The sequence below is a fragment of the Schistocerca piceifrons genome, chromosome 1, assembly GCF_021461385.2.
Source record: "Schistocerca piceifrons isolate TAMUIC-IGC-003096 chromosome 1, iqSchPice1.1, whole genome shotgun sequence".
NCBI lineage: Eukaryota > Metazoa > Arthropoda > Insecta > Orthoptera > Acrididae > Schistocerca > Schistocerca piceifrons.
In genome coordinates this window covers 913,987,036-914,011,898 of record NC_060138.1, presented here as the reverse complement: position 1 = coordinate 914,011,898, position 24,863 = coordinate 913,987,036, and the positions used below count along the sequence as shown (strand labels likewise).

At 40.2% G+C, this 24,863-nt stretch overlaps 1 protein-coding gene across 1 annotated transcript in view; it reads left to right on the top strand.

Moving 5' to 3' along the window:
- Window positions 1-24,863, top strand: part of LOC124717059 (golgin subfamily A member 3-like) — a 74,759-nt gene that overhangs the window by 5,755 nt on the left and 44,141 nt on the right. Inside the window, exon 2 of the mRNA XM_047243746.1 lies at window positions 6,987-7,013. The gene's annotated coding sequence lies outside the window, so the exon portion shown is untranslated. The remainder of the gene's footprint in view (window positions 1-6,986; window positions 7,014-24,863) is intronic.

Genomic DNA, 24,863 nt, shown 5'->3' with positions numbered 1-24,863 from the left:
TGAACTTGGAAAACTTTAGCTTCTCTTGATGAGCTGCCCAAAAATAATTGTGGAATGAAAGTAAGTGAAATGTGCTAGCTTTTTAATTTTTATATTGCCTATGTCTGACAGTATCTGCATTGCAAATAAAGATTTCTTTAAGTGCTTTATCGGCTCTCTAATATACTTCTTCCAACTGAATTTAGTATAAAATTTCAATTCCAAGAATCTAACACTGTCAGCTCCTCTGTCTGCATGTTATATATTATACATATACTGGGAGGAAACCTCTTACAAGTCCTGAACTGCATCTTCTTCCACTTCTTTGTCTTTTTCCTCTTCCTCCTCCTCCTATTACTACTACTATAGCTTTCTCATTCGAATGGGGTCCACTTTTTGGGTCTTATTTGACAGTGAGATGATTGGCTGAGCTGATGACTGATCTAGGTGGTGCCTCTGTGAGCATCCACACCAACAAATTATCCAGTCTTGCATATTCTCAGTGACTAAAGCCACTCCAGCTAGTTGTCAAATCATTGTATTGTTGATATGGTTGAGAAGAGAAAAACCTAATGATCCTCTCAGTATATCCACATTTCCATGACATGTACCAAGTGCTCAGCACTTCTGAGTGCAGGCCAACACTCACTACCATATAATGTAATAGCTCTTATCTTTGTGCATTGTAAAGGGTGTCCCAAAAAGAATGACCATGTTTTAACTTGTAATAATATTGAGACAAATGTCACTAGGTAACTGAAACAGCACTAGATGTAATCGGCATGGTCTAGAGTTTCAGAAAAAAATCTGCTAGATGTCACTATGAGTGCAGTTCCTTCAATGCCAACATGCCTCAGTGTTGGATAGGGCCTACATGACCACGAGACCAGGCTTTACACTCTTGGCCTCCTAGGGCCCCTGACTTAACACCATGTGATTTCTTCCTGTGGGATATGTTAAACAATGTTTTTATGTTCCTCCCATATCTTGTGACATTGATAAACTAAAAACCAGAATATCAGCTGCTGTATCTTCAGTGACAGGAGACACCTTACGCTCAGTTTGGGATGAATTCGGCTATCAGCTAGATGTCGTCCATGCAGCCATTGGAGGAAATATTGAACATTTATGATGGATTTTTATAAACTTCTGTCTTTTCTGAGTAATTTAGTATGCAATTTGTTGGTATTAAGCCCTTCTTCGTAATAAACAATTCTATTTAAATTCGGGTCAGTCTTTTTGGGACACCCGGTATATTTGATTTTAGGAGGACGAGCGTCTTCTTTTCCCAGGGAACACTTGTGACATCTCCAAATTGCATCCAGGTTAGTTTGATTCTTGTTTGTACATCCTCATTCACATAGCCATCACTTAGTACTCAAGAACCTAGATATCAGAATGCACCCACCTTGTTAAGAGAAGCTTCATTAATTTGTGTAGATCTTTGAGATGGACTTGTTTGTAGGTACTCAATTCTGAACTGCATATAGTGTGTCTTTTCAAAGTTTATTGAAAAGTATTAGCTAGGAATCATTTATCAATGGGCAGGAAAAATTTCATTAGTTGATCTTCCTAAAACTATACTTTACTTGCCATTTAATGAAATGTTTGTATCATCTGCAAAGAAAACAAACTTTGTGTCTAATAAAGTTACTGGTTAAAGGTAATTAATACTAACAATAATGTTGGGGACCCTAAAATGGTATCTTCTGGGACACCAGATGTGATTAGATCCCAGCTAGATGATGACTGATAGCTTAATACAAGACACTTTCCTATTGAAATCCTTTTTTTCTGTCAAAGAGATATATTTTGAACCATTCTGCAACATTTCTTTTTACACCACAGTATTCTAATTTAGTTAAACGCCTCTGATAGATCATATAGTATACCAGCAGTTCATAATTTATTGTCTAACAAATTAAGTACATTATCTCTGGAATATTAATAGCCTTCTCAATATCAGAACTCTTTAGAAATCCAAACTGTGACTTTGAAAGAATATTACACTACTGGCCATTAAAATTGTTACACCATGAAGATGACATGCTATAGATGCAAAATTTAACCAACAGGAAGAAGATGCTGTGATATGCAAATGATTAGATTTTCAGAGCATTCACACAAGGTTGGCACTGGTGGCGACACCTACAACGTGCTGACATGAGGAAAGTTTCCCACCGATTTCTCACACAAACAGCAGTTGACCTGCATTGCCTGGTGAAACGTTGTTGTGATGCCTCGTGTAAGGAGGAGAAATGTGTACCATCATGTTTCCGACTTTGATAAAGGTCGAATTGTAGCCTATCGCGATTGTGTTTTATCGTATCGCGACATTGCTGCTCTTGTTGGTCGAGATCCAATGACTATTAGCAGAACATGGAATCGTTGGGTTCAGGAGGGTAATATGGAACACCATGCTGGATCCCAACAGCCTCGTATCAGTAGCAGTCGAGATGACAGGCATCTTTTCCGCATTGCTGTAACGGATCGTGCAGCCACGTCTCGATCCCGGAGTCAACAGATGGGGACGTTTGCAAGACAACAACAATCTGCACGAACTGTTCGACAATGTTTGCAGCAGCATGGACTATTGGCTCGGAGACCATGGCTGCGGTTACCCTTGATGCTGCATCACAGACAGGAGCGCCTGCGATGGTGTACTCAATGACAAACCTGGGTGCACGAATGGCAAAATGTCATTTTTTTGGATGAATCCAGGTTCTGTTTACAGCATCATGATGGTCGCATCCGTGTTTGGCGACATCGCGGGGAACGCAAATTGGAAGCTTGTATTCGTCATCGCCATACTGGCGTATCACCCAGTGTGATGGTATGGGGTGCCATTGGTTACACGTCTCGGTTATCTCTTGTTCGCATTGATGGCACCTTGAACAGTGGATGTTACATTTCTGGTGTGTTATGACCCGTGGCTCTACCCTTCATTCGATCCCTGCGAAACCCTACATTTCAGCAGGATAATGCATGACCGCATGTTGCAGGTCCTATACGGGCCTTTCTGGATACAGAAAATGTTCGACTGCTGCCCTGGTCAGCACATTCTCCAGATCTCTCACCAACTGAAAACATCTGGTCAATGGTGGCCGAGCAACTGGCTTGTCACAATACGCCAGTCACTACTCTTGATGAATTGTGGTATCGTGTTGAAGCTGCATGGGCAGCTGTACCTGTACATGCCATCCAAGCTCTGTTTGACTCAATGCCCAGGCATATCAAGGCCGTTATTACGGCCAGAGGTGGTTGTTCTGGGTACTGATTTCTCAGGATCTATACACCCAAATTGCGTGAAAATGTAATCACATGTCGGTTCTAGTGTAATACCGGGTGATCAAAAAGTCAGTATAAATTTGAAAACTGAATAAATCACGGAATAATGTAGATAGAGAGGTACAAATTTACACACATGCTTGGAATGACATGGGGTTTTATTAGAACCAAAAAAATTAAAAAATTCAAAAAATGTCCGACAGACGGCGCTTCATCTGATCAGAATAGAAATAATTAGCATAACAAAGTAAGACAAAGCAAAGATGATGTTCTTTACAGGAAATGCCCAATATGTCCACCATCATTCCTCAACAACAGCTATAGTCGAGGAATAATGTTGTTAACAGCACTGTAAATCATGTCCGGAGTTATGATGAGGGATTGGCGTCGGATGTTGTCTTTCAGCATCCCTAGAGATGTCGGTCGATCACGATACACTTGCGACTTCAGGTAACCCCAAAGCCAATAACCGCACGGACTGAGGTCTGGGGACCTGGGAGGCCAAGCATGACGAAAGTGGCGGCTGAGCACACGATCATCACCAAATGATGTGCGCAAGAGATCTTTCACACATCTAGCAATATGTGGTGGAGCGCCATCCTGCATAAACATTGTACGTTCCAGCAGGTGTTTATCAGCCAGGCTGGGGATGATGCGATTCTATAACATATCAGCGTACCTCTCACCCATTACGGTAGCAGTTACAAAACCAGAATAACGCATTTTCTCGAAGAAAAAAGGCGCGATAACGGTAGATGTGGTAAATCCAACCCATTCCATGACCTCATCGTGCAATGGAGTTTCCACAACAGTTCTAGGATTTTCGGTAGCCCAAATTCTGCAGTTGTGGGCGTTGACAGACCCTCGGAGCGTGAAATGTGCTTCGTCGGTCCACAACATGTTACTCAACCAATCGTCTTCTTCCGCCATCTTTTGAAACGGCCACACTGCAAATGCTCTCCGCTTCACTAAATCGCCAGGTAATGGTTCATGATGCCGATGGATTTTGTACGGATAGCATCGGAGGGTACGCCTCAGTGCCAACCAAACAGTAGTGTATGGAATGCTGGTGCAATGTGCGACTGCACGAGTGCTAACTTCCCCGTGCATAGATTAACCCGCTACAGTCTCCATTTCTTCCTGAACTGCCTCAGCAGCATTATGCCTTGTGCTCAGTCGGCCACTATTGGGTCTATCGTCTAAACAACGCGTGGCTTCGAACTTCGAAATCATTCTCGCCACAGGTGCATTTGTCAATGGACCTTTACCCATTCGAATCCCCTTCCTGTGGCGATAGGATTGTAATGCTGAACTAGCTCATTCCCCATTCTGATAACAAAACTTCACTAAAAGCACCTTTTCAGGTAACGTCAACACCCTGCGACTGCTGGTGCATCTGATTCTCTCTCTCATTACAGCTTCTTTTATACATGATTGTCATGCACAGTCACTGATGTTTTGCTGTCCAGCGCCATCTGTCAGACATTTTGTGAATTTTTTTTGTTCTAATAAAACCCCATGTCATTCCAAGCATGTGCGTCAATTTTTTCCTCTCTATCTACATTATTCTGTGGTTTATTAAGTTTTCAAATTTATGCTAACTTTTTGAACACCCGGTATATTTGTCCAATGAATACTCATTTATCATCTACATTTCTTCTTGGTGTAGCAATTTTAATGACCAGTAGTGTATTTTTAGTTAGACTGTTAAGATGCCATTGTGTATTATCTTTTCTGAAACTTTTGAGAGTGCTGAGTGAAGTAAAATTAGATGGAAGTTTTTTGGGATTTGTTTACCTCCATTTGTATATAGAAACTTAACTTCATCATACTCCAGCCTATCAGGAACTGTTGCAGTGACAAATGGCAGGTTAGACAAATAACCTAATATATGTCCAAACTGACAAGATCTCTACTTCATTAATTTTTTAACAATAATGGAATTCCCTGGATGAACAAATACATAAAGTAAGGGAAAGGCAGCCAGTCACCTTTAACAGACATGCGTGGAGCAGAGAAACATGTAAAAGGAAACTGCATTCAAACTACCTTTGAAGCTCTAGCTCTTTTTCTAGCAAAAGTAGACATATTCAGACAGACAATCACACAGACATAAAAAACATCACTCCCATGGGCAAGAAGAGATTTATTGTAGATAATTATTTATTGAAAGCAGTTGCCTGAGCTGATGGAGGTGGGGAGGGAGAAAGGGAGGATGCAAAGAGGGTGTAGCATTAAAGAGGCAGGGCTTTGGACAGATAACTCTGCAGTCATGCAGCAAGATGAAAAAACTATGAAAGATAGAGCAAAAGAGCTATAGGAACAGTGAAAATGGGAGTGGGGGGGGGGGGGGGAGGTAGGGGCAAAAATCCGCTTCAACTGATCACTCTCAACACATCGAGCCAAATTCCTAGATGTCAATCTCCATTCTTTAGATTGCTCCATAAATACATCTGTCCATATCAAGTGCACCACTCAAAGTGGTTCAAATAGCTTTGAGCACTATGGGACTTAACATCTGAGGTCATCAGTCCCCTAGAACTTAAAACTACTTAAACCTAACTAACCTAAGGACATCATACACATCCATGCCCGAGGCAGGATTCGAACCTGCAACCGTAGCAGTCACGTGGTTCGGGACTGAAGTGCCTAGAACCGCTTGACCGCCACGGCCAGCTGCACCACTCGCCAACAGTATCTCCACTCTGAGAGCTGTCACTAGTTCCAAGTCGAAAGGTCTCTTCCTTACAGTCTTGCCACTCATGGATGCCACATCTGCTGTGGTAAACAGGAATTACCAAAATATACCGACAACCTTACTAGAGCCTTTACTGACAGACAGTATCCTATACACTTCATCCATAAACAAATCTCATATACCATCTGCTCCTCTGACACCAATAAACCTATTAACCAGCCACCGACCAGCACTCCTCTGATCACGCAATATCACTCTAGCCTTAAAAAGCTCAACCATATCCTCCAACAGGGGATTTGACTACCCTTCCCAGTGCAAAATACATGACAGAGGGCTCTTTGTACTACATATTAATATTTGTGCCCATTCAATTTGTGTATGGAGGGCAGGAAGAATGGCTGCTGAAATGCCCCTATGCACTTATTAATTCACCTAATTACAGTTATGCAGTTCTTACAGGAGCTGTATGTAGGAGACTACAGTACTTCCTATATCCCTCCCTTACTACTGGCTCTTGCATTTTGTATGCAAGCTTTTGTAAGGTGTTTGACATCTTTCTTCAAGTGTCTGGAAATTCAGGGTTTTCAGGATTTCAGTGACATTCTCCCGTCGGTCAAACAAACCTGTTGTAGTGGTCCAGCTCTGCATACTACTTTAGAGCTGTAATTCACAGTTTAGAGAGTTACTTCTTGACTCGTGTTTTGAACTACATTTCCAAATTAAACTCAACTCAATACCTCCATTCTGGAATCTCACTCCATTACTTGAGCTTCAGTTGTAGACAAATCAAAAATATCTTTTTGTTGTATTGAGGATTTCAACAACAAACTGTATAAATAACATTCATTGCTTATTTATTAACATCAACATGAACCTTACATGAGCTCTGTTTGATACAGGAAGTCATACAAAAATCTAACTGAAGATCCAGTGTATTAAAATTCATTTTAAAAAAGATCATTGTATATCTTCATATTCAAAATCGTTTTTTCTTTGCATATCCAACAAAACTGGCTGGCAGTCCACACCTGTTGTCCAGAGTTAGCAGGTGAGTGCCACCAAATCCTCACTGCTGCCCAGTGATTCAGAAGAAAGTCTGAAACTCTCACAAAATAATGGAATCTGTATTAGTAATAACATATCACGCGTCTGGAGATGGAACACATGTCAACTTACTTTTTTTATTTAGCAATGAGATCATTACTTGATATATTATTCAGAAGATAAGACTGGTGGTCATTTTGTATAATACTAAAAATTATGAGCAGTCATATATTCCATATGGATGTGGTTCCACTGTATCGATCAAAGGATACGCTGACATCAGTATGGAAAGTGATACTCTCTGTAATTATTTGTTTATGTATACCTATTTTCAGTGTAACAACTCGTCAAACATTAGAGGCAATAACCATTGAAATGCACATCGCACATAAACAGCATTGAGAACTTTGGTAGCTGAACGGCTACATTGTGTCGGCAGAATATGCTGTGCTGGAATTGCAGCTCCACTGGGGTGAGGAGTTGTGATGGGTGGAGTGACAAAGAGAGATGGGAGGTGAAGCAGAAGAGGGAGGTTTGGAGGAGGGTGACTGGCTTTGGTTTCGATCAAAAAGTGTAAAATGAAACTCAAGTGAACACAAAAGTCTGTTATCTTCTTCCCTCAAAGTATCAGCCTCAATGGACTTATAACTAGTAATAATATCCTCTTAAATACATCTCCTCAGTAAGTAATTACTATTGCTCCTCCTGTATATTTTTTTGTTATTCAATGGATTCATATGTCCATATAGAAACTTCTTCAAATCATGGCCACTATACGAGCCTTGTTCTCTGCCACAAGTAAAACAGCTGCCTTTGGATGAGGCATGGGTTTGATGAAGGATAGTCCTTCATACAAGGAAGCTTTTTCTTAGTTTGCTTATCTGATGAGCATAAACCAACACCATATCACCCACACTGCATGTGGCCAGTATGCCCTGTTCCATTGTTTTTTTTTTCCCTAATTTTCACTACTTTCTTCAATTCACTGTAAGTATTTTTCCTGGTCCCTCTCCCAACATAGTTTCCATTTTTGACCAAGTCAGCCATCAACCTGCCAACACATTTCTATAAAGTTTACACAGCAGTTGATAGGATATGTAAAAATGTCCTTAATTAAATATATTACCTCTGTGGAGAACCACCTTGGAAAAATATTTTGCAATTCATTATACTGGTGTACCATGCTTGCTTTAATTTTCTGACAGATATTGCACATGTACGGGTAAGTGTCATTATGTGTGATACTTATGTTCCATAGAATTGTCACACATACCAGATTTGTGTAAATCGAGAGTCATTTTATACTTAAAATATGACATTAGGTTATAATTTACTCACATATTAAGTTTAAAACAGCAGAGTTTCATAATGTTTTTACCAAAAATAAGCATTACCATCTTTCTGAAATGCATTTTAATGCAAAATGTATACACTTAAAAGTTTAACACTAAAACACACGATGATACACTGAAATCTTTATCATTAAGTCTGCATCCTAAATAGTGTATGGATCATCTAAATCAGAAGAATTTAATTGTGCTACGGTCAGTTTAGGTTCTGTGATATATTTCTTTACATTAAAATCCTTTGTAGCTGAAGTGTTCTCACTAGGCACTTGACATTCATTCGAAGGGCCACACTATATTGCAAAGAAATGTTTAATTGGTAGCTGTGTAATTTCATTTGGCATTTGACTATACAACTCTTTATAACATTTAAGAGAATGTTCAACATCTCTCTTCACTATTGCACTCTTCGTACTTCTTCAGGATCATGTTCCCCAAAAATTCTCGTTGCAGCATTGATCATTCTGGAAGACTCAGCCATTTTCTTTGTTGTCAGCTTTCCAACAGGCTGAACTTCCTCAATGTATGTTTTATCTTTATTACTAATTTCACTGAAAACTATCTAATCTTCACTGCTCAGATCCTCTGAATGAGAGTTCAGGAGGGCACACACATTCTCTTCACCAATGTCACCCAATCTGGCGTACCACGTCCACAGTTTCTTTTGCTGCAGCAGTGATATCAGTGATTACTTCATCTTTTAGCATTGGCACAGCTTCGGAACACAGTTTCCTCCATATAACATTCATATATTTTGGAGTGACATCAATCCACACATCTCTAATAACATCAACTGCCGTCTTGATAGTAAACTGTTGCCAGAAAATCTTGATGATAAGTTCGTCACTTGGATCACATTCTTCTATGAGTTTGGAGAAAATTGTATGCATATAGTATTTCTTGAATGTAGAAATAACTCCCTGGTCCATTGGTTGCAGGATAGATGTAGTGTTTGGTGGCAGAAACAGAACTTAATGTTTTCATTTGAATCAATAATGGAAAGTGGATGGTTAGGAACATTATCAAGGTAATGTTGGCTGTGGTGCTCAGTCCAGTGGCTTAGCATATTTCTATTCTTTCCATCGCCTCCAAGGGAGATTTGATCACTCTAGTCACACTTAAGTTAACTGAAGATTGAGCAGTTTTTCCAGTTGATTCACATTGTCACAAATAGTTCTCACAGTGGATTCAGTAAGTACCAGAGCATGCTGAAAGTCTAGCAGTCCAAACCTTCCAGCTTTGTTTCTGCTGAATATAACCTTCGCACATGCTACTTTCCTTCAACAGGCACACTTTCTTTTCTTTTAACTGACATTTTAAATCAGACCCTGTCAAGTGCAACTTCACAGCTCTACTGACCTGAACTTTCGATTCACATCTCAACAAACATGACAGAGGATATGCATTGATATGTGCTGATGCATTACTGCTTCTACATACTGTTAACTAGTAGCAGTGCTGGACTTAAAACTAAAATCACATAAATCTGAAAACATGGAAAATGAATCTGCATGTAATGAGTCTACCTATACAAAGTTCTTTTGACAAGATAACTCATTTTCTTGAAATAATAGTATTTACTTATACACTGGAGCACCAAAGAAACTGGCATAGGCATGCGTTTTCAAATACAGAGGTATGTAAATAGGCAGAATGGCTGTGGTTGGCAATGCCTATATAAGACAACAAATGTCTGGCGCAGTTATTAGATTGGTTACTGCTGCTAAAGTGGCAGGTTACCAAGATTTAAGTAAGTTTAAACATAGTGCCATAGTCGGATCACGAGCGATGGGACACAGCATCTCTGAGGTATCGATGAAGTGGGAATTTTTCCATACAATCATTTCAGGAGTGTACTGTGAGTATCAGGAATCTGGTAAAACATCAAATCTCTAACGTTGCCGATGCCGGGAAAAGATCCTGCAAGAATGGGACCAACAACAACTGAAGAGACTTCGAATGTGACATAAGTGTAACGCTTCTGCAAATCACTGCAGATTTCAATGCTGGGCCATTAGCAAATGGCAGCATGCGAACCATTCAATGAAACATCATTAATAGGAGCCTTTTTGAGCCAAAGGCCCACTCATGTACCCTTGATGACTGCATGACATAAGGCTTTCCAAATTGTATCAAGTCGATGGACTTGTGCAGATATGGAGACAATCTCATAAATCCATGGACCCTGCATGACAGCAGGGAACTGTTCAAACTGATGGAGGCTCTGTATTGGTGTGGGGTATGTGCCGTTGGAATGATATGGGACCCCTGATACGCCTAGATACGACTCTGACAGGTGGCCCATATGTAAGCGTCCTGTCTCATCACCTGCATCCATTCATGTCCAGTGTGCATTTAGATGGACTTGGGCAATTCCAGCAGGACAATGTAATACCCCACATGTCGAGAATTGCTACAGAGTGGCTCCAGGAACACTTTTCTGAGTTTAAGCACTTCTGTTGGCCACCAAACTCCCCAGACATGAACATTATTGAGCATATCTGGGATACCTTGTAACCTGCTGTTCAGAAGAGATCTCCCCCCCCCCCCCCCCCACATACTGTTATGGGTTTATAGAGAGCCCTACAGTGTTCATGGTGTCAGTTACTTCCAGCACTACTTTAGACGTTACTCATGTCCATGCCATGACTTGTTGTGGCACTTCTGCATGCTTATGGGGCCCTATGCGATAATAGATAGGTGTACCAGTTTCTTTGGCTCTTCAGTGTATGTGTGTATGTAACAAGTGCTGCTGCTGCTATAAGGTTTCTTAAACAGAACGTTGTCATACAATTTCAAACTAGAGGTGTCAATGTTTGTACGAGACTTATCATGGAGTTGTGTAATTACTCAGTGGAAATATTTATCTCCATTTAATGTTTGTCAATATTTTTGAAAAACAGACAAATCTTCTTAAAGTACTGGTCTGTAAAGTAAACACCAAAACACTCTCTTGCTGGAACATCTGAAGTCATTTGCATACTCAGATGTAATTGAGATAACTTAGCTGACACTAATTTCTCATATCTTTTAATATAGCTTATAAGGAAGTAAAACTGCTGTAATTACAGGTAGCATCTAAAAACTCTCAAATGTAACAATTTACTATGCATTAAAAATGTCAGAGCTTTGTGATCAGAACTATACTTCACTCCCAGCTAGTGGATATATAAATTTCTTAAAACTCCAAACAACACATACAGCTTATTTTTCAGCAATACCAAGGGATGTGTCACAGTGTTTAGCACACTGAATTTACATTTGGAAGAACAATGGTTCAAATCACCACCCAACCATCCAGATTTAGGTTTTGCAAGATTTCCCAAATTATTTTAAGGCAAGTGCCAGGATGGCTCCTTTGAAAGGGCACAGTCAGTTTCCTTTTCCATAGTTTCTTAATATGAGCTTGTGCTCCTTCTATAACGGCCTTGCTATCCACAAGACTTTAAACCCTAACCTTGGTCCCATTTTTCAGTATTACCATAATTCTGTTCATGTTGAGTTAGTAATCTACTGGCGAATACAGATGGGCAATGACCATCCAACACTTGTCCTTGAATAAATTTAAAAACTGTGCACCGTAATCCATAATCTGATGCATCTGTATACCTCTAGAGAGGATACTCAAAATTTGGATGAAGTAATAATAGTGCATTACACAAGCCATTTCGAATTCTCTTACGCTCATCTCTGTGGACACTTGTTCACTTCCAGTCCCATTTAGCTTCAGTTAAATCCCACAACTCAGGAGCATCCATAGTTTGACCTTTTACAAACTCTTGGTGAAAGTTTATAATATCTAAGCTTTCAGTTGAGTCTTTATTTTGTGGCTCTGAGTTTTTACTTATCAATAATACCACACCTATTGATAACATTACCTAAAAATTTTGTCTTCCAGCACCCAAGTTGTGATTTGCATAATTTGCTAGTTACTCTTCCACTTCTCAACCACTGGAATTGTCTCTCCATAGTTTCACAGAGATGTTTCCATGTAGAACTAAGGATAACTATTTCATCTATATATGCCAAGATCTTGTGCCATAACACCTTACCAATTAATTGGTTTAAGGCTCTAATAAAAACCAAACTGTCACATTGAGACTCTTTGCTGTGATTGTGTCCATGGACCTCTTTAGTATTCTAAAGTAAAATTCCATTCCTTCAAAGAGGAAAGCAGTATACTGCCTGGATTCATTAGCCAGTGGTACTTGCTAGCACCCTGCTATTAGCCTCATAGTAATAATGTACTGAACTCCTTTACCTTTACTTAAACGTTGTTCAGTGGTGGGTGGTTTATCCCTTTCTTCTTCTGATGTACAGGGTGTTCCAAGAGAATGGTTAATATTCATGGATATTTCAGGCATGGTAATTTAAGGCAAAAAGCTTCATATGGACATATGCTGTATTCCGAATGGTTTCCAAGATAGAACACATTTAACGTACATATTATTTATTTTCTGTTTTATTCAATACATTGCCAGGTTTACACATGTATAACAATTAGTAAACATTACAACATGTGTTTTACAAAATATCAGTCTTTCTAACACCTTTAAGCATTATTGTAGATGTCACAGCTCTTGGACAGTTCACACTAAATGTTCGATTATCCGACCTTCAGCTTCACTGCATTTGAACATTCTTGAGAGAACGAGATGTGTTGCCTGTCTGAATGCTTCTTCAGGCCTGGTAATGGGGGCATCAGCATCCATGATGTGATCAAACAATTCATCTCACATATTCCCTCTTCATTCATACAGCTCAGATTTCATTCAATGGCATAAACAAAAATCTAGTGGTATAAGGTTTGATGATCTCATTGACCAGTTAATTGTACTACTACAGTCAGTACAGCAATTAAGGTAAGTGCAGTTGAGCCCCAAAACAAATGTACATTAATCATGTTCCATCTCAAAAAACCATTCAGAATAGGCCAGATGTACATAAGATGTTTTTTGCTTCAAATGAGTGTTCTGCCATATCCCTGAATATTGACCATTCTGTCTGGGATGCCCTGTATAAGATGAGAGATGTAGCATGTAGGACTACTCTTATCATGCCATCAACATTCTTCACAGCCACTATAGGGTTTTGACCAGTAGTGGGATAGGAAATGGTTTCACATTGAATGGAGTGTGATCCTCAACCTTTAATGTACACACAAAGTCCGTTATAACTCCAGGACTTGATATGAAGATAACATTGTATCTTTTCAGGTGACCAAGAAGTTCTGAATGTTCTTGGTTATTCAATAAAGCTTTATCATTGATTGCTTTAGAGAAGCTGTCCCCAGCTGTAAATTTTCTCTTATCATACTGTTTCTTTTTTCATTTTTAGTCTATACCATTTGCTATTATAAATAAGTCAGCCACTACACTTGTTTTAATATCCTTTAAACTAGAATAAGATAAGAATCTTCACTTACTTAATTCTGTACATTCTCCTCTACACATAAAACCAAAAGTCTCTCTGCTAATGTCAATGATGGCATTATGAGCTGTCATTCAGTCCATGTTCAAAATTAAAGGTGGTTGTTTATAGTTCAGGAGAAGCATAGGTTTCTCGAATTTTATTCCTTCCTGTTTAAAATCAACTAACTTTTCCTCTGTTATTACTTGCTTTTCCAGCAGTCTCAGTGTTTTCATATGTTTCGACACCAGGTACTGGTAAAGTAAGGAAATTTACTTACATTTACTTCATCCTCAAAATAGCTGTTATTTGTAATACTTACATCACTATCAGAATCACATACAGTATTGATACTTTTCAGTCTTACTTGCCCAGAAACTGGTTTAAATAGTTGGGTGTTTTCTACAGTTTTTGTCCATCTTGGAATCAAACCAACCATATCTCTCATTCTTTGATATATTTAATTTAACTAGTGCAACATCCACAACCAAATACATGATTTATAAATAGTTTCATCTTCATTTGATACAGTAACAGAATACTTCCTTCTTCATCAACTGCATCGCCTCACACTACAACCCCCTATTCAAGATAAGGTTAGGCTACTTATAGCATGCACAGAGGCATTTAAACAATAATTAATTCTTCCCACACTCCACACGCAAATGGAATGGGAAGAAGCCCTAATAAATGATACAATGGAAAGTACCCTCTGCCATTCAAATTATAGTGGTTTCCTGAGTGTAGATGAAGATGTAAATAGAGCTGTGCTGCCAAGTCACTGATGATGTACATTGTATCTAGAATAATGTCCATCATCTAATCTTCTAATACTGAAATTCATCCCACTCTTATCACTTTCTATTGTTATTTTCTGTGTCAAGACGCAGGCTGTTTTCCTAACAACAGTTCTGTGGCAGACATTGGTGCAATAGTCACTGAGTTCAGAGGAAACATTTTTTCTCTCATTTGCCACACTCGTTGTTTACAAACTCAATGAATATATTAGCCTCATTCAAAAATAAATGAGCCACAGGCTGTAAAATAAAAAACACTGAAGGGACTGTAATGCCACATGACGACAAAGAGAGCACATGCACCATTCACTAACTCTCTAATGCTGAAAACAGAGAAATGGAGCTTTTACAAGGAGAGCAGATGGGTGCAGTGTGTTTCCTTGTGCCGGAAGAAGTGTGGGAAAATGAAATTCATCAAAGAATGCCACAAATGTACAGAGAGTAATGGATGCCCATTGAAATTCTGATATTCAGTTCGACCTTTGGGCCAGTGGATGCCACCATAACTTACCGCTGTTCAATAATGGAGGGCATCCACCAGTTGGACAGTGGTATTGGTAGTGCAGTGTGGCATTCCAGATTGTGCATCATTGGCCAATGACATTTGTCCATCTTTGAATCGCTTGTGCTGCACCTTGACCCAAAGGACATGCACTGATCTTTGTACACCTCTGCCATACTTTGCTGTATTTCCATTCCCCACACTCGTTCCACTCTCAGGAAATGCACTATACCCTTTTGGTCTTCTTTTGAAGCCCCCATTTCTCTGTTTTTTGCACGACAGTGTAGTGGATGCTCGACATGTGCGCATTCTCATTCTGTCATCATATGAGTGTGTGCCCATGTCCCTCTAGTGGCAAGTTCAGGGCCTCATTACACTTATAGGAACTACACCTTCTGCTATAGGCAATGGCGTTACAATCCCTTCAGCAGTTTTCATTCTTTTTGAATGACTCTAATACTTTTACAGCAAATCACTTACCTGCATTTTCATAGTTTTTGTATGTGTACCACCAAAGCGAACACATAAACTCAGATATTGTGAATTGTGATGTATTTGTCTCTTAATGCACATAATCTAAATCATTTGATTCAGGTACAGGAGACATGTCAAACTGTGGTAAAATTTCACCATAAACAAAGAACAGCTGATGTTAACAACAGCATCATAATTATAATAATACAATTTTGTTACATATACATACAATAAAATATAACACATACCACCACTAACCCCTTTCATCCTTTTTAAGCAGTTGGTAGAATTTTAAGCTATTGTGCATCATGATTCAGCTTTATCATCTCATGTTTAGTACACTTATTCAAATTACAATTTTAATGCTTTGTCTAATGTTCTCATCTTTCTTTATTAGAAGTAAGTAACATATTGCATCTTAAGTAGTCACATTCCAGCAGCAAATAATTGTTACTGACAAAAGTGTCAAATACAAATAATTATTTCTAAAAATGTGTAGTTAAAGATTCAGTTGTATTATAGAGTACTTTTGTGTCTGTAATAAACTTTCGACACAATACCACAAATGTAACTGACCATAGTGGCACTCTTCTTGAGATATATTCACATCCAGGAGAATTGTGGATCATATCCACATGTAATAAGCATGATTTAATGTCTCTATAGTTTGCCTAAAACAGTTGAGGCCTTCCTAGGACCATGTATTTCTGTGAATAATACTGCTTACTAATTTGGCTCTTATCAGATAACAAGCTTTTTTATTCACATTACTCTACAAATTTTCCTTTCATTTATGCAGTTGGTACATAACTAAATACTCTACTACAAAGTGCATTTATTTGGTAGTAAATTCCAGTGGGCTGTGTATTCTACAAATATTGTCAGTTTTGCTACATGGCCCTGACATCTGGGCTGTATCTTAAGGCTTCTTACATTGCCTTACATGTTACATTCCATTGATAATATTCTATGAATTCCACAGTGAATTGTCTGTGGGACTTGGAAAAAATCATGGATGTACATTTAACTCAACACGAGTGCAAAACAGTGAAATGATATTAAATTACTGTATTACAGTGCAAATTATATAGTAATTACATAAAACATTGAATATAAGAATTTTTGTGGCGATACTCTTCCATTGATTAGAAAGAGTTGCTCAATAAGAAAATTCACTAAAGTATCTGCATGACATGTAATATGCTCTGGTAGGTCGTTGAATAGATGCATACTCATGTCTTTGTAGAGGTTGCTTTTGGTCCTATAATCGTGCTTTTCATTATTTTTTGTGAAAAGAGAAGTACTGGTAATGAAGAAATACATTAATGAATGTGTGTAGTGTAAAGTAGTTGTCAAAATACCTAGTTTTTTCGAAGAGGTCCCTACAGGATGTTCTTGAATTAATACAAAATATTTCTCATAATGCACTTTCTGTTCTAAAAATACTATCCTTGTAATTTGAATATCTCCAGAAAATTATCCTGTAACTCATTAGTGGATGGAAATATGCAGAATAAACTAGTTTTTTTGCTAAAATAGACATCCTTTCAGGAAAGCGCATGGACTTTCAAGTTTTGTTATGCGTGGTTTGGAAGACTTTATTGTAGAATGATTTATATTAAGCATACTACATTCAAGACTTACCTAGTTTCACAATTATAATATAATTGGATAGATAACAAGAAATCTTCTCACCAGGTAGAGGCAGGAGAAAACAAATTTAAAGATTATGGAAATGTGCAAGCTTTCAGAACCCATGGCTCCTCCTTCTGGAGAAGGGATGAAGGGAAAGGAAGAGGGATGAAAGAAAATGACTATTAAAACAAAGTTTAGGAAATTGGGAGAGTTACAGAAAAGTTGCCAAATACCCTGAGTCAGGGGAGATTTACCGATTGGGATCAGAAGGAAAGACTAATTGTCGGAGAATGCACCTGATGAGATTGGAAAACCTGAGAGCTTAAAGGTGGAACATTGGGTAAGCAAGACAGAGATTACTAGGGGAAAAAAACCATTGTGTAAGATTTAGTAGGAGCATAAAGCTAAGTGCATTATGTGTGGTAGATAGGTGGGGGGGGGGGGGGGGAGGGGGAATGAATAGACAGGTCAGAAAATAGAATATATAGAAAACTAAAAGACAGTGAAGAATAGGAATATTATTGAAAAGAAATGCCGAAACCAAAGAAATTAACATAAATGTAGGCCGGGTGGATGGCAGAACCAAGCACATGTTCACATGTTGTAACTCTAGTTTCCACCTGCAGAATTCTGAGAAACTAATGCCAGGAGGAGAATCCAGAAGGCACATATGGTGAAACAGGCACCGAGGCAATCACATCTGTCATGTTTCAGAGCATACTCTGCAACAGAATATTGTGTGTTACCAGTACACACCCTCTGTCTATGCCCACTCATCCTAATTGATTACTTGGTTGTAATCATACGAATGTAGAAGGGTTGAGCAATGTTTACATAACAACTGGTACCCAATGTGTTGTTTCACAAATGGTTTTCCAATTCACTTTAATGTGACTGTTGCCTATTTTTGACATCAATGTGCAGTAACCACTCACAGACAGTAGATGGTAGCACTAGCATTGGAGGACATATAAAGTATGTCAGGAGATGCTGAAAATGGTGCAGTCATTGTCATAATATGGAAACAGAGTAGTTTATCTGCTGTGCAAAAGGGCATGATCATTAGCTTATGGGACAAGGATGGAAGCATTTCTGATACGGCTACATCTGGAAACTTTTCGCATGCCACCGTGGTTAAAGTATACTGTGCACTGCGAGATGTGCACAGGTGAACAGGTATGCAGGTGTTGAGCCCAGATGAAACAAGGGGCTACCAACAGTGTTTAGCAAATGTTGCTGTGTATGGATGCCCACAGCAGGCACCTGGTTCATACACCCATACTGACTGCTGTTGATAAACAACATTGCATGCTAATACCGCAACTAGATATACTCAGGTGACCTTTCCAGATGAATCACATTTTATGCATCATCAGACAGGTGGACATTCGCATGTATGACATGAAACATCTAAAAGCAAGCACCCTGAAACAGGCTGGAGGAGAGAGCTTTATGGTCTGGGGAATGCTTTTGTGGAATTCTCTGGTAGATCTCATCATTGAGGAACGCGCAGTGGATCAACATGAGTATGCATCTATCCTCAGGGACCATGTCCACCTCTTCATAAGGTTTGTTTTTCTTTGGCATGATGGCATCTACTAGCAGAAAAATAAAACATGCACACAACTCTCAGTCTGCATGTGTGGCTCAAATAACATCAGGATGAGTTTACCATACTCCCATAACCACCAAATTCTCCAAATTTAAACCCATGATTGGACTGTTTGTGCCACGGATCATCAGCCGAGAAACCTAGCACAGCTGGCCACGGCACTGGAGTCGGCATGGCCCCACATCATTATCAGTACCTTCCAGAACCTCACGGACTCTCTTCCTGCATGTCTTGCAGCAATATGTTCTGCAGAGGTGGTTATCCAAGGTTTTGACAGGTGGTCATGTTATCGGCTGGACAGTGTATATGTTTTGCCACTTACAGTGCTGGTACAGGTGGTGGTAGGAGCATGCGTGGGGTAAGTCTTAGCGTGGTATGGTCACACAGGTAGCAGCCATAGGGTAGGTAAATGGATGCAGAAGGACCATAGGGTCTGATTGGGATATTGCAGAGATTGGGGTGGGAGTGGAAGGAGGAGCAAAAAGCTATTCTAGGTGTGGTGGGCAGAATGTCAGACAGAATGGACCTTATTTCAGGGCATGAATCTAGGCAGTCGTAACATCAGTGAAATAGCTGATAAATTCTTTCAAGAACAGGATAGTGCTGAGTGACAAGAGATGTACTACTATTGTTTTTGGAGGAATTAGCAATATTAGGATTGGATATGATGGCTGGAGAAATATGCTTTTGAACTAGGCTGGTGGGATAATTATATCCAGTGAAGACTGAGGTGGAATGTTTGTATATTGCTGAAAGGAATATGCATCCAAAAAAATATGTTTACCTCAAACGCCAAGCCTGTATGAGAAGGAACATATGACATGGAAAGGATGGCTACTGTCAAAATGTAAGCACTGTTGTTTGTTAGTAGATTTAATGTGAACAGAAGTGTGCAGCTGTACTTCAGTAAGAATAAGGTCAACATCAAGGAAAGTGGGATGGGATTCGGAATAGGAATGTGAAATTTACTTGGGATACCAGGGTTTGGAATAGGACTTGTCTATCCTGTATAATGCCTCTAGCTTTCCACTCTCGTTTACTCTTGTATGAGTTTTTCAGTAATCTCTGTCTTGCTTATTACCCTATTGTTATAACCAGGGATGACACAATAAATATATTACCGTTATACAGTATATTGACATGACACTGAGACAAATAATTCTGCTATGAAGCGCCAAGTTGCTGATGAATGCTTTATGGAAAATTATATACACTGATTGTGGTTATACCAATGTCCAGGAAGTACAAGTGAAATGCAGAATTCTGGCAGAAATCACAAGTCTGTTGACATACTAAGCCTAGTGAACATTGAAGTAAAAGTTGAAGTATAGCATTCGGATTCTAAGTCCAGAGTGCAGCCAAATCAACATCGAACAGCAGGTCCACTGCAGCATAGCACTTCTGAGTTGTGGAGTAGAAACACAGAATAATGAGAACTGGCTTCTAAAAATCAGTAGCGACGTTAAATAAGGCTCCATACTTATGTAGCCAGTGGCTGGGGTTGTGTATTCTGGGCAGCCAATCACTGAGTGTTACAGGTGGCCAATTGCTATAGTTTGAAGCGCATGTGCTCAAAGGTGGCATGTGATGTTAGTAGCAGACCGCGCATGGAGAAGTGTGGCCAATGATGCACTTCTCAGCCGCGCATAATGGAGCGTGCCACTGCTCAGTGCGGAGCTTTAATGATGGTGGATGCAACACCCCCCCTTAGAGATACAGGGAAACATATCCTCTGAATGAATGCTACATCCATGGGGCCTCCTCAAAGTCCTCGGTGATGTTAGTGACTTGGGGCACAGGAACATAAGGACAAAAATGCCCCGGCCAGGGGTGAAAGTTGCCCTTGACAATGGAGCAGGAGGAGCCAGCAGCATGTCTTCATCTTCATCCAGAATTTCTGGTGGTTGGTGACTAGTTGACATCTCATAGTCCAGGAAGTGTAGCCTCTGGGGCTGGGTGATGTTTGGGGTAAGTTGCTCTTGTGGGGGTGTGTTGTTGGTCCTCTGGCTGTGGGCAAAAGGTGCGTATAAGTCTGACATTACACAGGCTGGGTGGGTTTGGGTAGGATGGGAACTAGGTGACTGGTAACGGTGTTGCGGGGAGGAAAGCAGAAGAATTTTTTGGGAAACTAGATGGGGTGAAGTGGGCAAAACCTCCTGGTCTGGAAGCTGTACCTGGGAAACCTTCTGGCCCCAGTGCTGGACCACTGTTCCAGGAATGCAGGCTGATTGCCAGCCAACTCCTTTTATCAACACCAAGGTCCTGGGGTAGAACTTGGAAGCGGGCTGATGCTGAGTGCGGCATTGGCAGAAGCAGGGTCAAGAGGGTCTGGGACTGCCGTCCGATGGGCGTGGACCTGTACCTATTAAAAAACACCTTGGTGATGGATCAGTGGAGTGATCCTGGAGGTATTCCTTCATCTGATTTTGAATGTGCAGATCATCCTCTTGGCTTCTCCAGTAGATTGTGAATGGAAGGCAGTGGGGGGGGATTGGAATGTGGTGAATGCTGTGCTGGGCACAGAAACTACAGAATTCCTTGCTATGGAATTGTGGACCGTTGTCAGTTACGAGACTGCAGACCTTCAATCGCAATTTTTTTTTTTTTTTTTCTAAGGCTGTGATGGTGATTGTATTTGATGTGACATTGCATTGGACAATGTATTGATATTGGGAGTAGGCATCAACCACTATCAAGAACATGGCATTAAACAGTGTCCTGGTGAAATCGATGTTTACCCGCTCAGAGGTGAGCACTTGGTGGCCAATAAGCTAATGAATGTCATGGGGCTGCCTGCTGGTGTTGGCAGGATGGACATGTTTGGGTGAGTCGTTCAATCTCCTGATTCATTCCCAGCCAGTAACTGGACCTGTGAGCCAGGAGTTTAGTTCAGGACACCCCCCCAATGACCTTGGTGCAATAGTTGCAGGATGTGCTGACGTAAAGAATAAGCAATGACTACTTGGGGGTGTCTCTCATCAGAAACAAGCAGAATTATTTCACTGATCAACATGAGCTGATGGCAGGCATTAAAGAGCTGATGAAATGCTGTGGAATCGTTGGGTGGTTGTTGTTCAGGTCATCCATGAAGTATGTGACTCCAGGCTTGTTGGAATATCTCATCACTATCAGTAGTGTCTGTGACCCAGGAGCTGGTAATGGGGAAAGAATCTACAGCGGCTTCTGCTTCTTCATCAATCTGAAAACACAGGATTTCTTCTTTGCCGAACTCTGGATTAGGTCCCCACGGAAGGCAGGAGAGGACATCAGCATTGGCATGCTCAGTGATATTGTGGGAGTGGATCTCATATTGATAGCATGCCAAAAATAAAGCCGAGCACTGGAGCTGGGCCTGCCTGGAATCTTCGCTGCTAGATTGAATAAGGAGATCAGCGGCGAAACTTTGTGCCATAAACAAAAACGTGGAATTTCTTTAATGTGAAGATGATCACCAGTGCATCTTTTTCTATTTGGGAGTACTTGCGTTGGGTGTCAGTCAGTGCTTTTGTTGCATAGGCCACAGAGTGCTCAGAGCCCTCTGCCTCTCGGTGTGCCAGGACCGTTCTGACGCCTGTATCAGATGCATCCATTGCAATAACTATCTGATTTTTGGATCAAAACGTGTGAGGCATGGGGCCATCAACAACTGGGATTTCAACATGTGGAAGGCACGCTCGCAAGCTAGTGTCCACTGGGAAGGAACCCCTTTTTTGCATATCGGGGACAAGGTGGCAGTGTCTGTTGATGCTGTGGGTAAGAATTTTTAGTAATACGATATCTTCCCCAGAGAGGAACGAAAAAAAAAGTTGCTCAAGCATTGTTGGTCTGGTAAGTTTGATTATGGCTTTGACATGTTTATCCAGAGGACCAATGCTCGAGCTGGAAAAAACAACATTTTTCTTTCCTGTGTTTTAGGCCAGCCTCCCTTAAGACACTAAATAAAGATTTCATATTGCAAAGGTGTTCCTCCATGGCTCTCCCTGTTACAATGACATCATCTAAATAGTTAATGCATCGATCCATTTTGAGTATTAATTGTTCCAAAAACCATTGAAGAATGGCGGGGACACTTGCTATATCAAACATTAGGCATTTCAGACGATAAAACCCATTCAGCATGTTAAGTTTAAGAACCTGTTGAGATTCAGCATCAAGGGGAAGTTTGAGGTATGCATCCACTAGGTCTATTTTAGAAAAGAAGTTTCCACCTTTTAATTTTGACAGTAATTCTTCTGGCTTTGGAATAGGATATGTCTCAATCTCTAATTGATGGCTGACAGTTACTTTAAAATCACCCCACAGGTGAATCTTCGGCAATGGCTTTCGCTCTATGATTAATGGGATAGCCCATTGACTAGAAGGAATAGGTTCTAGAACTCCACTTGTAGTTTGGTGATCCAATTCTTCCTTTAGTTGGTCTCTTAGAGCTAACAGAACAGTGCGGGCTCGAAATTACCGAGACCGTGCATTATATTTCAGCGCAATGTACGCCTAAAACTACTTTGTGATGCCTAGTTCCAGGGTGAACGGATCCTCGTAATCCTGGGAGAGTGTCTCTAGGTTCAAGTACAGAACATTTTTGGATACCAAATTCACAGAATCGTCTATTGAAAATCCAAATTTCTGAAAAGAGTCAAGTACAAACAAGTTCTCAGCAGAATCACTGTTAAAACGACTAAGAAGGTAACGTGGTGGGTGACATTATGATATGTCGTTAGCAGTTCAATCTGCCCATGTACTGGGATGGTATGTTTATTATACACCATTAGACATTTCTTTGTTCATTGCAAGGCAGGAGTTCCAAGTTTCATGTATGTACTGTAATTCAGAATATTCAAGGTTGCGCCGGTGTCTGCTTGTAATTGAACTGGTTTCTCTGCAATTTGCACTTCTACGAAAAGCTTATTGGAGGTCACATGATGGTCTATAGTGGCTACCAGCTTAACATCCATCTGTTGGTCAGGAGGCTGCCTTGCCTGACAGGGCTTATGATATACAGAAGCTAAATTGCTGTTATTAGAACAGTTTTGGAAATATGCCTATCTATCAGGACAGTCATCACATTAATGTTGTTTAAAACAATCCAGACATGATGGTAATCGTTTTGGTATCCAAGACTGTTTTGATTAGCTCGAGTGAGGTGGAGGATGTTGTTGGTTAATGGTATGGTGTCCCACCTGTACAGGTGCTATGTCCAAATCGCGACTAGTATGGCCATTGGCTGCTGGCTTCAATTCTCGACTGCAGTTTCTTGGCTGCTGCTCAGGTCACTTGAAAGCTTTGTGGTAAGTCCAAAACTTAGTCCAATGACATGTCGTCAAGTTGAAATGCCTCGTGCTGGAAATCCCTGTCTGGAATGGAAACATAATGACATTTTCTCCCTAAACCTACAACTCTGTGGCCCGTTCTCTATGAGTCTGTTTTTGCTGTGTCTTGCATTGTTGAAATGCTACCTGGGAGGAAATAACATGGGTATGCTGCTGGTAATGAACGAATATTTGAAAAGGTGAGCTCTGAGGGCTTACATAAGGGGGCGAATTTGCACAGTAGCCGGCAAATCTCAGGTTTCGACCATGACAAAAACAAAGATTTCATGAGGCTGGCATAAGTTACCTTGAATGTGTGGAAATGCTACAGTAATATTGATTTGTAGGCTTTCCAATCCTCTAAAGCCTCATCGACACTTGTTGTGTTACTTGTGTCTGTGGTAAACTTTGAAAAAGTGGTTGAAGGGTGTTAGTAGCAGCTTCTGGTTCTTGTCCTGCTGATGAATAAGCTGCTTGACTTCCAATGTAGATGGTTGCTGGCTCGTTGCCATTTTATTGTGTTTTAACTAGGAATAACACAATAAATATGTCACCATTCTACGGTTTATTGACATGAAACTGAGACAAATAATTCTTTTACCAAGTGCCAAGTTGAAGATGATCAATTTATGGAAAATTATGTAATACTAAGTGTTACAGGTGGCCAATCGACACACACACACACACACACACACACACACACACACACACACAGAAGTATGGCCAATGATGAGTTTCTCGGCCACACGTAATAGAGCGTGCTGCACCTATGT